The sequence below is a fragment of the Globicephala melas genome, chromosome 1 (assembly GCF_963455315.2).
Source record: "Globicephala melas chromosome 1, mGloMel1.2, whole genome shotgun sequence".
NCBI lineage: Eukaryota > Metazoa > Chordata > Mammalia > Artiodactyla > Delphinidae > Globicephala > Globicephala melas.
In genome coordinates, this window is record NC_083314.1 from 116,766,765 (window position 1) to 116,784,379 (window position 17,615).

At 34.2% G+C, this 17,615-nt stretch overlaps 1 protein-coding gene across 1 annotated transcript in view; it reads right to left on the reverse strand.

Annotated features, from left to right (window-relative positions):
* Positions 1 to 17,615, reverse strand: part of ADGRL2 (adhesion G protein-coupled receptor L2) — a 369,284-nt gene that overhangs the window by 199,477 nt on the left and 152,192 nt on the right. Inside the window, exon 2 of the mRNA XM_060303575.2 lies at positions 14,644 to 14,685. The gene's annotated coding sequence lies outside the window, so the exon portion shown is untranslated. The remainder of the gene's footprint in view (positions 1 to 14,643; positions 14,686 to 17,615) is intronic.

The window sequence follows — 17,615 nt, forward strand, 5'->3', positions numbered from 1 at the left end:
CAGCTCACATCTTAGTGTTAGGGATTTTAGTCTCAAAGAATCCACAGAAGCTCTCGTTCCTCAGAAAGCAACACACTGACAATTTCTTGACCAGCCTTGCTGATAATTTCATTTCCCAGAAGGCAGAGTAAGCAGTAAGGGGAACTCTACTCTGGACCCAATTCTGACAGAAACCAGTAGGTAAAATAAAATGATTGGAACCTTGGGGAAAAGCAACCATGCGCTCTTGCAGTTTGATTTAAGCAGTGTTCTGCCTATGCAAACACAAATGATTCTAATGAGCAAGAAAATCGGGAGGAAACTAAAGAAGCCAGTATGCTGCACAGGGAGCTACTGACAGGCGCTGAATTTCAAACAGCATGTGCAGAAGATGGTAAAAGGGGACACATAATCAAGCACAAATATGTGAAGGTAGCATAGACCTATAAAAATAACATCAGCAATACTAAAGCACAAAATGAGCTGCGGCTTGTGAGAGAGAGCAAAGAGAACCAAAAATGATCTCCTTAGCATGAAACAAGGAATAAAATCCATACAGGAGCAGGCCCATTTTCTAAAGTTGAAAATGTAACATTCATTCATGAAAAAGAGAAAGCAAAATGTCCTTACTCCTTTATGTTTCTTCCCTGCTGGTTCATTCATCTCTGTTTACACGTCACCTATTCAGAGAGGACCTGGACCACCCTTTCTAAAATAATTCTCTCTGACATCCTCTAACCCTTAAATTTTCATTCCTCTAATCACTGACTGCCATTATTTTACATACTTAAGCTACTTCTTTCTGCTGTATTAGGATGTAAGCTCTATGAGTGCAGGGACTTTGATTTGTTCAGTACAGTATCTCCAGGCCTTGTATGAACCAAGTACTATTCAATAAATATTTGTTCAATGAATGAAGTCAGACAACTAGACATTCAATGAATGAAGTCAGACCACTAGACATTGGCTAAAAATGGAGAGGCAAAATAGGTAAAGGGATTATAATATAGGTGACATTTATCGAGTCCCTAGTAGGTGTCATACACTCAGTATTTAGATGTATTCAAGCATGCCTTATATCGGGTTGAATGGTTTGTCCCAGATCACACAACTAGAGAAGTATAGACCTAGGATTTGAATCAAGATAGTTAAGTCTATGGTCTGAGTACTTTACCTGTATGCTATACTGGGAGACCCTGACTAGTCTAGCTGACAATATGCCTCTTGACCTTTCTGAATTATTACCAGAGACTTCTAAGTGAGATGGAGTATTTAGCTGATTACTTTTGAGAAAATACAGTACAGGGGATAAGAGAAGAATACTTTATGTTCAAAAAATTGCAGAGTCTGCAAACTTCAGATCCATGAAACTTATGTTGTATGGGGGGAGAATAGCCTAGATCATACTTATAAAAGATAATTTTGTGCACATTTTTAAAAAGTGGTTATTAGTGTAAATTCAACAAGAATAAGCTATTCAGCCCAATTTTATATGTTCTGTTCTACAAAGTTAATAAACTAGTATATCAAGGCGCTAGCTATTTGGATTCCAAGCAAGTCATTTAATAAGGTCTTTCTTTATAACCTTGCGGACCAGATGGAGAAATACAGGTTTAGGGATAGTACTATTATGTGTTTTCATATCTGGCTGAATGATCGCACCCAATGGCAATTTTAATGAACCTGTATCAGCCTGAAGGAGGGTTTGTCCAGCGATATACCACAGGCCTTTGTCTCTGGCCTTGTCTAATGTGAACATATTTATCAATGACTGAGATAAAACCATAAGAAGGCATTCCTATCAAAAATCAGTTACATGAGATAAGGAAGGCGAGTAAATACACTGGATTACAAGATTAAGATCTGAAAGTTCTTAACAACTAAAAGATGAACAAAATCCAACAATATACAATTTGGTTGGAATAACTGTGAAGTCCTGCCTTGGGACCAAAACAACAACTACCTAAATTCGATTTGAGGGATATATGACGTAGTAACAGTACTCATGGGAAAATAGAGGCGCTCTACTTGGCAGTGAATCAATGGTATAATATGGTTACAAGAAGGATGGGGGAGGGGGAGGAAAAGGAGAAGAGGAAGAAGAACAAGAAGAGAAGAAAAAGATGAAGAAATAATTTGGCTGCATTAATAAATTTAAGATGTGCACAGAATAATGGGGGACATAATCTGACTAACTTCGAGCTGTTCAGATTACCATACTCAGTTCTGAGAGCTACATTTTACGGAAGACATGAATGAAAAGATTCGAAAACTTCTAGTATTTAGCAGGCTGCGTGGTAAAGGGACTTAAAACCATCTCATATGAGAAAAGGCTGAAAGAACTGAGGAACTTTTAGTTATAACAACTGAAAGTTGTTATATTTGATAGCTATATTGGAATACTGTAAACATAATAATAATAATTTGAATCATTATTCATCACTTATTATTCGCTAGGCACTGTGCTAATCATTTTACATTAATTAATGCTAGCCACAACCCCAATAGTGAGTTCTGGTTATAGATTAGAAAACTAAGCCTGAGAGAGATTAAGTAACATACCCAAGGCCATAAACACTAGTGAGTGATAATGCTTCCATTTGTACCCAAGTCTATCTTTCTCCAGGACTGCCCACTTATCCTCTACAGCAGGCTCCCCCCAATAGATAGAAACTAAATTGTATTATGTATGTGTGTGTATGTTTACATATGATAAAGTTATGTGAAACAACAGAGAATCAAAACTATTTACAGTATTAAAAAACTGGAAATAGATACATCAAAATTTTAAAAGTGATTGTTTTCGGTACTGGGAATATAGCTATTTCCTTCTTTTGTCTACTTCTTTTAATTTTCCAGATCTTCTTTACTAAGCCTATCCTAGTTTTATAAAAATATCACCTATATTATTTAATTTAAAAATTATTATGTGAAAGAGAGATTAGCTTTATTCTGAATTGTCCAAAGAGGCTGAATTAAGATGCTGCAAGATACAATGAGGCATATTTCAGTTTAAAAACAGAACCTCTTGTAGTCAGAAATTTTCAAAGACGCAATATCTTGATAGAGGAAATACTGATTTTCCTGTTCGTGGAGATGCTAACCCAAGTCTGAAAACACTAAAATTTTATTGTTCTATGTGGTTAAATAAGCCAAGGACTAGGTAGTTAATATATCACTGGTTAATATATCACTTCATACTGAGGTCTTTCAGACTGCTTAAGGGGTCTTATTTTATAAGTACTTTTAATAAAATATTTGTGTAATGAATACATGAATGTATACATTTAGAACAGGAAAAGTAGACCATGGATAATATTATTTTTTGTACCAGCCTTTTCCCAAAGTATGCACAGGTAGTAAAGACTGTACTGAAAGGTCACGCTCATTTGTTTGTTCAAGTTCCAAGGTACTCCTGGCTGTTGACATCTGAGCACAGAATAAGTGGTCCCTCCAGGAAGCTTCATTTGGGCATGACCTCTTCGCACACAGTCTACCTCTCTGCCTACATTCCAGGCTCTTGCAAGCATCCCTCCTTTTTTTAAAAAAAAAAAAACAAAAACCAGGACTTCTATTAACTAAACTGAAAACTCCACAAAATCGGGAATCATGTCTGTTTTGATCTTCTTATACTATATAATGCTTGATATAATAGACACAAAACAAGTATCAATAGAATTAATCAGTTTGGCAGATATATTCAGCAAGTTTTTCTTTTGTTATCTAAGTATGGTTAGAAAGAGCGCCTTCGATTTCAAGTATAGATTAACAGCAGAGTTTATCTCAAAGGATTGCCATTATTTGTTATCTTTTTCTAGATTCCTGTTTCCTATCTGTGAGTAGATACAAAGACCCACTGCTTTAGGCCTTGAAGCTGTTTTTTTAAGTAAGAAAAGCAGTATGACTTTTCTTTTCAGAGTATAAAGTTGTTAAATTTTGCCATATGATAGGTGTATGAATTAAGTTTACAATATGGAGGTCTAGAGAAGAATTTGAGACATCACTTCCTTTTTTCCAAGGTGAACTCTAAACCCACTTTTCATTTGTGTTCCTACCACACAATTTGTATCAATATGAAAACGGCCAGGCCACAAAATAACTATAGGAGAAGCAAATGTTTCTGCCAGTTCTTTCATATAGTTGGAGACAGTAGTGACGGGGACATCCTAGTTCTGAAACTTGCTTAATCAGTTTCACTGTGCACAGACTGGATAGGCTTCATTTATTCTTACTATTATACATATTAAAGTATCTTCATAACATTTTTGTAGCTTCTCAGGGTGCGGACATACTTACAATAAATATAGGCCTTCAACAGGAAAATTCCTGAAATGCATCATCAATGTAAAAGAATAACCACTCTACTTTAAAAAAGTGTAAGTAGATTTATTATTCAAAAAACACTGTGATAATGAAAGGCACAGTAAGAAATACAGGACAAAAGGCCGAGGTAGGAAGTTTTGAGGAAGATATCACATGACCATTAATAAAAAGATGGGCAAATAAAAGTAACAGTTGTCCATTACTTATATGATCAACTTAGGAACATATTAAAAATACCAATTTCTAGCCCACAAGTCTGTAGATTCTGAATCAACAGATATGGTCTGGGGCCTAAAAATCTGTAATTAAAAAATGCCACACGGGCTTCCCTGGTTGCGCAGTGGTTGAGAGTCCACCTGCCGATGCAGGGGACACGGGTTCATGCCCCGCTCCGGGAAGATCCCACATGCTGCGGAGCGGCTAGGCCCGTGAGCCATGGCCGCTGAGCCTGTGCCTCCGGAGCCTGTGCTCCGCAACGGGAGAGGCCACAACAGAGAGAGGCCCGCATACCGCAAAAATAAATTTAAAAAAAAATGCCACCCCAAATTCTGATGCACAGCCAGGTTTAGGAACCATAGACTATATACTAAGGATAAGAAGAGAGTACAGAGTAGATTTCATTCTCAACAAATTCACAATCTAGTGACCAACATGACTATGAATGCTTGAATTAGAATGATGAGGAGCTGCTGGTTATTAGAACATTTCAAATAAGAAAAACACAGTCTAAATTAAGGTAGTAACAGTGAAAACAAAGAGTAGAGCAGACATTTGAAAGAAATCTTATGGGTAGATTTGACAGACAGGGTTATTTCTTCTGAGAACTCTCCCTAGCTTGTAGATGGCCATCTTCTCTCTATGATGTCTTCATGTCATCTTCCTCTCTATGTCTTCATGTCATCTTCTTAAAAGGACACCAGTCATATTGGATTAGGGCTCACCCCCAATGACTTCATTTAACCTTAATAACTTCTTTAAAGACTATCTGCAAATATAGTCATATTTTGAGGTCCTGGGGGTTTGGACTTCAACACATGAATTTTGGAGGGACATAATTCATCCCTTAACAACTAACTAGAAATAAAACAGACCAGCCAGGTCCTTAACATAGCATAAAATGCTCAATAATTGTTACATTCATCCCTTAAATTTCAGTCCTTTCCTCTTCCATTCAGGCTATGTAAAACCTCAAGTAGAAAGTAACCGCAAAGTAATATTACATGCAGAAAGGCCTTCTTGATGGAAGCCCTCTAGATACCAGAAGTTTAACTGTCCAAATACTAGTGGTCCTAAACCTTGTCATAAGGAATAATCCTAGGTAATCCTTACTTTGATCTGCCTCAGGAATAAATCAGAGGCGAGAGGTATGTTCTGGTCCAGGCAGGGCTTCAAAAAAACTCACCCAGGAACTCTTCCCAATTCCCTTCCCTTATGGTGGAAAAGGTATTAAAGGCATTATTCATCCATCACCTCCTATGACTATCAGCATGGAGGAAAACCATCTCCGAATTTAATTTTCCTTATATAAAGGTATCAGGACTATTTTAGTTGCAAGTTACAGAAACAACTCAAATAAGCTTCAGCAAAGGCAATTTACTGGTTCATGGATCCCTAGAAAGTTTAATAACTAGAATTAAGGTTCCGAATCAGTCTTCCCTGGGATTCATCAACCAGTATATTCTCTCTTTGCCTAAGAGTCTGTTCTGTGATTCCAGTTTATGAAATCACAAGGACAGACTATGACTGGCTCAGCTTTGGCCAAGTGCCCAACGTAAGACCAATCAGAGGTTCAAGGTTAAATGAGAAGACAAATTCTTTTTAAAAATTTTCAAAACACAAATGTAAAGAAAGTTCTTGAAAAAGAAACACTATACTCGGGAATTCCCTGGCAGTCCAGTGGTTAGGGCTCAGCGCTTTCACTGCTGAGGGCTCAGATTCAATCACTGGTGACGGAACTAAGATCTCACCAGCCACACGGCATCCAAAAAAAGAAAAAGAAAAAAAAAAAGTCCTAGAGATACTCTGATAATTTATAATATATTTATCATTTTGAGCATTTAGCTAAAAGGAATCTATCTAAAAATACTAAAGATTAAAAAAAAGATTCTATATTATAGACAGCAATATAGACAGCAATATATTACATAGACAGAAATATATTATTTTTAGCCTAATACAATATTTACAATTGTACTTGTTCATTTAAACTAAACAGAAAAGTACCTATTCTTATTTCTAATTTTTTTTTTTTTTGTTCACTGCAGTTCTTATAGCTTGAAAGTTAAATGTCAAGATCAAACTCCATTTTAGTGTAACTAGGTTTAGCTTAGCAAGTTAAAACTTGATTATATTGTTAATTTCTAATTTTATAGAAAAGAAGGGTTTACATGTTATTTTGAGGAAATCAAATGTTAAAAAATAATTTAATTTTTAGATATAGTTTTATGGGCAACAAGAATGGGAATAAAAGAGAAGGGGACACAAAAGAATGATAATGGCAATTTCAATATTTGAAGTCTTTGTGGGTCTAATTCTGCTTTTTATCTTTTTTTACCTGAGTCCTGCTCATTTTTTCTTTGTTGTTTTGTTTTTTTTACAGTGTTTTTGTGATTTCTGATTGTGGGCTTGTTGTACTCATGGAATTTTATCTGTAAAAATTCTTGGAGAGATAGAATAAAGTTAGGCTCTCCAGAGGGGATTTTCTTTTGATTCTGCCAGGCACAAAAGGTACAACTAGGGACAAGTTTAAGCTAAATTTCTTATCTTGGAGTCTTTAGACCACTGAGATTATAAAATTCTTGCTGGAAACAGTAATGTCAGTTTCTGATTATGATATTTCAAGGGAGAATTTTTTTCTCTTTAGTTATGCATTTAAGACTTGTAATTTACCTTGCAGTCCTCTGTGGGATGGATTTGTTTGTAGATCAGGTTAACAATGAGGATATATCCATTTTGCATTCCAGCACTGAATCCTGGGCTTTGTCATTTTCCCCTTGTGCCAGCAAGGACATGAAAAGTGAAATTCATGTTCACCCCACTCAGTAAATGTCCTTAGAGTGAGAAATACTTCAGTTCTTAGCAATCCTTTGTGAGAAAAATCATATTTTCCTCTAAATTAACGTAGGAAAAAACACTTGATAAAATTCAGCATTCTCAAAGATTAAAAACAAACTAAAAACAAAGCAAACTAAAAATAAAATTTATAACTTGATAAAGGATATCTACAAAAAAACCTACAACTTTTTTTTTTTTTAATATTTATTTATTCATTTGGCTGCACCGGGTCTTAGTTGTGGCATGCAGGATCTTTGGTTGCAACATGAGAACTCTTAGTTGCGGCATGTGGGATCTACCTCCTTGACCATGGATCGAACCTAGGCTCCCTGCAATGGGAGCACAGAGTCTTAGCCACTGGACCACCAGGGAAGTCCAAAAAACCTACAACTTAATGTTGAAATGTTCAAAGCATTTTATTTTAAAAATCAGGAAAAAAGAAAGTTGTCTACTATTACAATTTCTATATAGTACTGAACTAGAGGTCTGGTTGGTGGAGTACACAAGGAAAAGATGAAAGTATAAGAACTGGAAAGGAAGAAATAAAGCTGGCATTACTAACAGAAGTTAGATTGCTTACATAGGAAATCCTAGAGAAAATACAGATAAATTATGATAATTAATAAGAAAGTTTTGAAGATTTGTTGAATAAAATAAAAATACAAAATTATTTTTATTTCCATGTGTCTCATACATTAGAAACTATCACTATACAAAAGAAATTATTGGAAGATATAATTTTAAAATATTTTATTAAAAAGTATTTAGAGATATATATAACAAATTTATGGGAGAAATAAAATCTTTTTGAAAAAAATATTATAGAAAATCTAAACAAATGGAAAAGTAAACCATATTTTTGGATTGGAACACTAAAATTTATAATACAAGTATAAGTTCCCTTCAGATTGATCTGTAGATTTTAAAGTATTTCAATCAAATTTTTTGCATGTGTAGGAGGTGGCATTGACAAGCTTTTTCCAAGACTTATATAGAAAAGTAAAGGGCCACAGGAACAAAGGAATTCTTGAAGAAGAATAGAAGAACTTACCAAATTTTTACAGTTATTATAAAATTCTAATAATTTTAGCAGTATAATATTGGTAAAGAGGTAGAGTAAAACACAGACCCGAAAACTAGATTATAAATACGGTATATGGAAACTTGATTCATGAAAAGTCTGACTCTGAAGATCAGCGAGGAAAGCATAAACTATTCAATACATGGTGCTAAGACTATGGTTTCTAGTTTTAATAATTTATTTCTGCCTTACATCATAAAAAACAATTTTTCAGGGCTTCCCTGGTGGCGCAGTGGTTAAGAGTCCGCCTGCCGATGCAGGGGACACGGGTTCGTGTCCCGGTCCGGGAGGATCCCACATGCCGCGGAGCGGCTGGGCCCGTGAGCCATGGCCGCTGAGCCTGTGCGTCCGGAGCCTGTGCTCCGCAACGGGAGAGGCCACAACAGTGAGAGGCCCGCGTACCGCAAAAAAAAAAAGAAAAAAAAAAATTCAAATTGATTAAAGACTTAAATGTAAAAAGCAAATGTTAAAACACAGAAGATAAAGGGTAAGATTTCTTAAGTGGAAAATGTAAAAAATAAGCAAAACAGGAATGTTTGCTAAGTTTAACTGCATTAAGATTAAGAGCTCTGTCCATAAAAGGGCACCTTAAAAAAGTGAAAAGACAATTCATGAACTAGAAAAGGACATTTGTCACACAAATAAAGAAGAATGGATTAGTATATGTATTACCTAAAATTCATTTTTTAAAAATTGTTTAAAAGGAATCAGTACCTCATAGAATAGGAGGCTGTAATTGTCAATAATATGAGAAAAGATACACAATCTTATTAGTAATCAAGGAATTGAAAATTGAAACTCTGAGGAGTTGTTATTTCACCTTCACAAAATTGATAAAAAATTTTAAAGTATCTGACAATATTAGGTGCTGACAAGAATGCAGATCTATTGGAACATTGACATTTATAGTCCTGGGAGGGGTATAACATTGATACTTTGAACAACAGTTAGCAATTATCTAATAAATTTGAAATTTTCCATACTCTATGACTCAGCAATTTCACTTTCAAGCATATATTCTAGAGCAAAGTTTCTCAGCCCTGTACTATTGGCATTTTAGTTCAGATAATTCTTTGTTGTGGGAGCTGTCTTGTGCCTTATAGGATGTTTAGGGCATCCCTGGCCTTTACTTACTAAAAACCAGTAGCATGCTCCAAGTTATGATAACCAAAAATGTTTCCACACATTGCCAAATATTCCTCAGGGCAAAATCACTCCAGGTTAAGAACAACTTGCCCTAGAGAAATTTTTGTACCTATCCATTTGTACATGTTAAAGAATGTTCATAGCAGGACTATGTGGAATAGTAAAAAGAAAACATAAAGAACTGAAGCAGCCCCAAAATCCATCAACATTAAAGAGGAGAAATAAATTATGTCATAAAATGGAATACTATACAACAGTGTAAACTAATGGATTATAGTTATGTGCAGTAAATGGTTGAAACTCAAGACTTAATGTTGAATGAAAAAGTAACTTTCATTTACATATTATTGCAAACATGTAAACCAATTTGTATGTTTAGGGATGCAAATACATGAGACAAAATTACAAGGGAAAACAAGGGAGAGAGAAAATTTAGAACAGTGTTTAACTCGTTGAAATGAGGGTTAAGTAATTGTAGAAGGGAAACAGGGGACTTAAGTATTTTTGATTTGTTACTTATTATGTATTTGAAATTTTACTTTTTAGCTACTAAATATCAAAAAAAATTTTTTTAAAGGAAACAAGTTTTTTTTTTTTTTCTTTTTTGCGGTATGTGGGCCTCTCACTGTTGTGGCCTCTCCCGTTGCGGAGCACAGGCTCCGGACGCGCTGGCTCAGCGGCCATGGCTCACGGGCCTAGCCGCTCCACAGCATGTGGAATCTTGCCGGACCGGGGCATGAACCCAGGTCCCCTGCATCGGCAGGCTGACTCTCAACCACTGCGCCACCAGGGAAGCCCGGAAACAAGTATTTTAACCTTATAAACTGTGTGAAACAATTCAGTAACACCCCAGAAATATATTTTTTAAATTTATTTAATAATTTTAGTTTATATATTTGATTGGTATGTTTATATATTTGAAATAATTTTAGAAGCCAATTTAGAATATTGCTTAGGAAAATTCGGTGGTTAAAACAAAACGGATTAACCATTCATCAAGAAAGACATTCTGTCTTCAAAGACAATGGCTACTAATAGATAACATATTTAACTAACTGCTTTAGAAGCAGGGCTTTTTTTTTTTTCTTAAATAGGATAATCTAATGGCAGTAATCAGCGCACAGAGTGAACTCCCTCTTGTAAAAAGCGCATCAATTGTTTTTCCTAATTAAGATGAATATTATTCCTGTGAAATGAACCAAAAAGTTGTTTGAAACCGGAAATCCCAAAAGAGATCTATAATCTAGAAGGATAATTGAATGCAATTTTAATTGAAAGAAAAGGAGAGGCCTGTTTTTATCTTTGCTTTTTTCAAAACCTTGAAAGTAATCAACCTGTTGTCCAATTAACAATGTTTTAATATTACTATCAGCTGACCTAAAAATGGACATTTGATATATTGGAAACTGTTGTAGAAGTTTTAAAAATAAATGGCAAAATGACTACTGGCTACAGTTAAGTCCAACATGGCACTTTTATCTTTAATGAAATAAAGTTACAAATTTTTATTAATATCCCCAGAAATAAAGTGTATTTTATTGTTGATTAAAGATTAGGTGCTGTGACTATTCACAGAAATATGCACTCAAACTTTGTTCATTGTGGATGAGAGGAAACATCTATTTTGTTGAAATGTAAATTACACTGAGAAATTTTCTTTATTTAAATTGTCATTTATCTCCAATCTGTTAAAGATTTTTGGTAATGCTGAAGATTTATTCTGTTCAGTTTTAATAGATACATGTCAACAAAATATATATTTACATTTTAACTCATTTCACATAGTAATTCAGAACTTTGGCTGCTTATTTAAATTTGCACACTTATAAGTCAGAAAGAAATAATTTGAATAAGCAGATGTATTATTTATCCAATAATTTGTTACATTGACCCTGCTCTTTGTTATGGACAGGAGGTTAATTTTGTTTGCTTTCTAAAATGTCATGTTATGTTAATTGTACTAAAGATGTTACATAGTGGATGCAAAAAATAAAATAATAAATTAAAATTTTTGATTCCTGGTATTTCAGTTTAGCATCTTGGCAGCATAAACCTATTAGAAATATATATTTCCATATTCAAATAGGGATGAATTTCGCTCCCCATTCTTTAGAAGGGGCTGATGTTAGATTTTCTCTCACACACTAAATATAGTGGTACCTCATTCAAGGTGAGAAAATTCAGGTTAAATTTCTAAGTACGTTTTTTTAATTTTTTGGATATTGTTGTCCAGATGCAGTGTATGTAGTTTCAGTTTTGTTTTTTTCTTTAAATTTATTTATTTATTTTTGGCTGTTTTGGGTCTTCGTTGCTGTGTGCGGGCTTTCCCCAGTTGCGGCGAGCAGGGGCCACTCCCCAATGCGGTGCGCGGGCCTCTCATTGTGGCGGCTTCTCCGGTTGCAGAGCACGGGCTCTAGGCGTGTGAGCTCAGCAGCTGTGGCTCACGGACTCCAGAGCACAGGCTCAGTAGTTGTGGCGCACGGGCTTAGCTGCTCCGCGGCATGTCGGATCTTCCCGGACCAGGGCTCAAACCCGTGTCCCCTGCACTGGCAGGCGGATTCTCCACCACTGCGCCACCAGGGAAACCCTCTAGGTACGTTTTAAAAATAGTAATATGGAAAGAATATCAGCAAAATACACAGTATATAATCTCTCATTTGCAGTATATAATTTGAATTGATATAAGTGAATTTTGCAAATAAATGAAATTTACCCTTTTAATCATTAAAACCTTTTTCATTTTAACAACTCCCAAATCGCCCAATATTATCTTTTGCTCTGTATAGTAAGTTTAAGGATATATTATTTCATTGTAAAATTCTAGGGCTAGAAAGGAATTTAGATTTTATTAAAAATCTTCCAGTATGACTGCTCAATTTAACAGATCAGGAATTTTGAACCCAAGTGTATGATATGTCTTACTCAATATCATACAACTAATCTTGGTTCCTCAGTTCTTACTGGTGGTGAATAGGTGTGAAAAGCCTCTAGCTTTTCAATGTGTTCTTCTCTGGTCCCTCCCAGCTTTGCTAGTTTGCCTTCCAGTTTGTGAGCTAGACAATCAGAGAACCAGTTCTGTCATAATTTTATGCAGACTGAGAACAAGTAAGATGGAAGTGAGGACCTGGGAAGCATTAATGTGAACTGTATTAGATCCTTACTGGAGCACCTCTCCCTCCTAAAATGTCTTCTAAAATTATTGGCTTATTTCCAGATAAGTTGCTGGACATGTGAGATGTAATTACAATTGATATTTTAATGCTGAGTTTACAATGTATGATAAATTACTCTTGAGAAGAAATCTTTAATCTCAAAAATATTTGATTATTTGTGTTATTTATTATGCTTACTATAATATGATTTATTAACATTATTTTAGGTTAAAACCACCTCTTCTGCTAACATACTTTGTTTTCTTTTAATCTTGGACCTTAAAATAAGTCTGCACATTCAAGTTGCAAAGATGACAATTGGTTGTAGCTGGGTAAATTACACAGTAGATTTTAGATCAAAGTTTTCTGCTGTTACTAACTAGTATGATCTACTGACGAAGTGTGAGTTTATTTTAAAAGGTTTACCTTCATATTTTGGCCTTTTCCTATGTAGATTTTTCCTTCTTCTGAAAAAAGTTCATAAAACACCAAATTCTTATATGCTAAAAACCAATGTGAAGCTGCAGATCTTTTTATTTCAGTTTAAAAAGGTTTATTTTTTTTCACACATATGCCTGAATTATAACAGTGCTTCTGTATTAGAGTAAAATTAATAAAAGTAATAGCTTCAACCTGATTTTAAATCCTTCATTGTTTTATTGTATAATTTTACTCAATTAATCTTCAATTTGTATTTTTAGTTCCTTATGGGATTAGGAAGGTTTGGGAGGTTTTTGTTTTCTTTTTTAATTGTATAAGATCATTTTGGTTATGCAATTGGCACAAAGAGGTATTTCCTCAACTGTATGTATATATATATTTCGTTAATAATAATATACTGTTTTGAATAGCCTGTTATTCAAATAATGCTTTTATTCGGATAAGAATAATAATACGTATTTATTATAGGAAATTCAGAAAATTAAGAAGAAATGAAGACTACTGAACTACCTATGTTCCCACTGTTTGTGTGCCTTTTGTTAGTCTTTTTTCTAAGCCTACAGTATGGTCCCAATTGTCTCTCCTCTCGATACACAAGCACAAATGCGCACAACATATAATGTATTTATAATGTGTTCTGCTTTTTCACTTAACATAGCACTTTTCGATGATTGGTTTATTTCAAAGTGATTTTTTTCTACAGTGAGAAATTCCTTCTTTTTATAGGGAATATGCAAGAACCACTGGGGGGAAGAACTTTGTAGGAGACAGTAATAACTTGTTAAGGAATATCATTTTACATGGACCTTTCCCATTCAATAAGATTGATTTTTATTGTTGTTTAAATTGTAAAGAGGTTATGATTAAGACTAAATTTAATATTACCATTTCAAGTCATAAAAACATAAAGACAACAAAACTATGAGTTTAGACAAAATCATACAGTAGCTAGCTTGCCTTGGAGACATTATGATATATACTTTTAGAAAACAAACATTTTAAAATTCACAGATGCTGCAAAGCCCTGGTCAAACATAGATTACAATCAGTTTTTATGTAACAGTAAAAATTCCAAAGGACTCTTACCCACCCACTCTCAATATGTATCACAGATATGCTTCTTTTTGCTCACAGAATGTAAACCACATTTATTTCTATATCTGTGTGTATTTTAAAATAAATTACCGCAGAAAACAAAATAGGGAGTACACTGTGTTCAAATGCAAACCAACAGAGAAAGCAAAAACCTTATATTCCCTCTGAAGAGCCTGTAGCATAGTTGGTGAGAATTTTGGAATGCTTATAGAATTTGAATGCGGTATCCATTTATTTCAAGAGTATATGCTACCTTATAATTATCAGATCGTTCAATACATTTAGCAAATGATACTCCACTTTCATTATAACAATTCACTTTTTCTTGTTTGTGTTCAGTACTATCAAATATAGAAAGAGCTCTTTACTTACCATTCGGGGAAAGATGAAATTTATCATTGTTCCATAAATACTCTGGAAAGCAAAGAAAATATTATTATTTATTATATCTCCATCCACAGGGATCCTAACTGCCAAATGTAATGCAACAGCACCAAAATAAAAATGAAGTAAATCTATTGCAGAAAACACAAATCAGTGTTCTAAGAATTCTTGAATGTGTATTACATGCCTTTGGACAGAGCTACTTTAGGATTAAACAACTGTTGTGATAAGTACTTTCAAAGTCAGCAATAAAACATTTTATTTTCCCCCCAAAATATTATTGGATTAAGAGAATACTGTCAAAAGTTTTTTTTTTTTTCTTTCTCCCCTTTAGCTCAGTTGAATTTTTCATTGATAACAGATAGGACAGCTATACTTAAAACTCTTTAAGGAAAATTGAGGGGCATTTTACTTTCTTGAAGTCAGCATTAATGACAATTGCATCTATTTATATGCAAATACATTTCCTTTTTGGAATCTTGAACTGAAAATCTGATGTAGGAGCTGAAAACAGAATTAAGAGTCCAAGCTCTTATTTTTCCACACTAAATAAGTGATAATAAAGAGCTACATTTTTCCTTATTGTTTTCTGTTGATTAAAAACGGGTTTTAATTGCATCACATGGTAAGAATTAGAACAAATTTGTATTTTGAAAAGGTATATACATTCTTAAATTTATTCTCTCCTTTAAATTTTTAAAATTAACATTGACTTTCACAATTAATAAGTAGTACAAAATAACCTTTCTTAGTGTCAATAGTTCTAATATATGTATACATATAGCTGATTCACTTCGTTGTACAGCAGAATAACACAACATTGTAAAGCAATTATACTCCTATAAAGATATTTTAAAAAAAAAAAGGAACTTGTCAGGATGTAAGAAAATAGGCTTTTCTCATATCCTGATATATAATGTCATTACATATTGGTCATTTTCTGTTCCTTTATGTTTTTGTAAGAATCATAAACTTAATCTAGAGAAAAACACACAGAGTACATCTCCCTCTGCTAAAACTAGATGATAGCATAAATAACATATGCAGAAAAGGGATTTACTTTAATTTTTGGATAATGACATTTCAGATCCTTTGATTTTTTTTTCGAATAAAGTAATCCTGACTAAAAATTATAATGTGTTAGTGTCACTTGAAATCATTATTTCCAAGAAAGATGATGTTTCAGTAAATGAAAATTAGTGAAAATTTCAAATGACAAATACTGACAAAATTTACTGACTTTTCGCTGGAGGATAAAATTAAGATTTGAAAGGTGTCCTACTTAGTTTTTCACATAGAAAATATCTTATTTTTTAGACTTTTTTTTTTTTTTTTTTTCCCGGTACGCGGGCCTCTCACTGTTGTGGCCTCTCCCATTGCAGAGCACAGGCTCCGGACGCGCAGGCTCAGCGGCCACGGCTCACAGGCCCAGCCGCTCCACGGCATGTGGGATCTTCCCGGACCGGGGCACGAACCCGTGTCCCCTGCATCGGCAGGCGGACTCTCAACCACTGTGCCACCAAGGAAGCCCTTTTTAGACATTTTTAATCTAAAGAAACGTTTGGGTAGTAAATGTGGAAGTCTGACATTCTGTAATAATTGAGGAATTCTCCCCACAAGCATAGTTTCTCCTAAGAAAGCTGTTTTTCATATTTAATTATAAATATTAATAATTTATTTAAATTTTTTTGTATTTATTGATTTTTAATGAAAGATATTCAAGGGAAAATTTTAGACTTAGAAATACTTTATTGTGTGTAGTGCTTATTTCTGAAGAATTATTAATACAACTTTTGATATTATAGCTTATATTTATAATTACTAAACTGCTAAAAAAAAAAGTCGAAGTATTTTTAAGCATCAGCTCCTGAAGAGGGTAGCACGTTCTAGATATTATTGAATTTCAAGCTCAAATATGACAGCTTTGGCTTTAGTATACTTTTTTTTAAGAACTAGAGGGGGAAAAAATGGATTTTTTTTTTTATAGATGTCTACTCCCATGATACAATAAACCAGCAGAAATTCTAGGCAGCTGCAGACCAAGGTCAAAACTGTATTTGATTATTACAAAAGAACATTCAAATTAGACACCTAAAGCAATGTATTTAGAAAAGGAACAACAAAATACTAGTAAGGAGACTTTCCATGAGGAATGTGTTTTATCTTAATACTGCAGATAACTTTTCCTATTGGCAGTGCATTGACTGTCAAAACTACTTAAGGGGTTAGATTTAATTATCTCACTTCTTGCACATTTCATCTCAATTGCTATGGCAACATTCAGTTGCCTCAGCAGCAAGGCACACTTTAATCAGATATTTCCTCCTCATTTCTCTATGAGCCAAAACTGTGTAGTCAAATTTACAACCAAGTCCTGATAAATCTGATAACACTTCTTACAATTTAATGGCAACTTGCCTCCACCCACACATACAAATATTTTCAGAGAGGTTTGTAACTATTGGACAAGTATAAGACTTGATAAGAACGTACACTTGGACTTTCCTACTTCATTGATATTTCTTTGCTATTTCTGCCACTATTCTTTATTAGAAGTTTTTTACAAATTCAAAACTCACTCCAGCAAGTCACTAACGTGGGTCACCTGACCTCAATAGGAGAGCTGATGAGTAAACAACCTCCAACATTCAGATGTCAACCCTCCTCAAAAGCCTATTGAATTATTTACCTTTTATCTGAACATACTTTGAATTGGCACATCAAAGAGGCTTTTTCTATTTCTTGAAAGCAGGTAAAAGAAGGAAAGAAAATAATTCAAGACAAAGCAAAATCTGATATAGGAAGAAAACTGTAGGGTATCAGACTTAAATGGAGGGCCAAGCATGAAGAAAATTTGGTTAAGCTTCAGTAATGAAGCAATTTTAATGAGAAGTGAAAGCATGATGCATTAAATTGTTGATGTCACGTGGGTGAATATTAACCATCTACATTGTTGGACA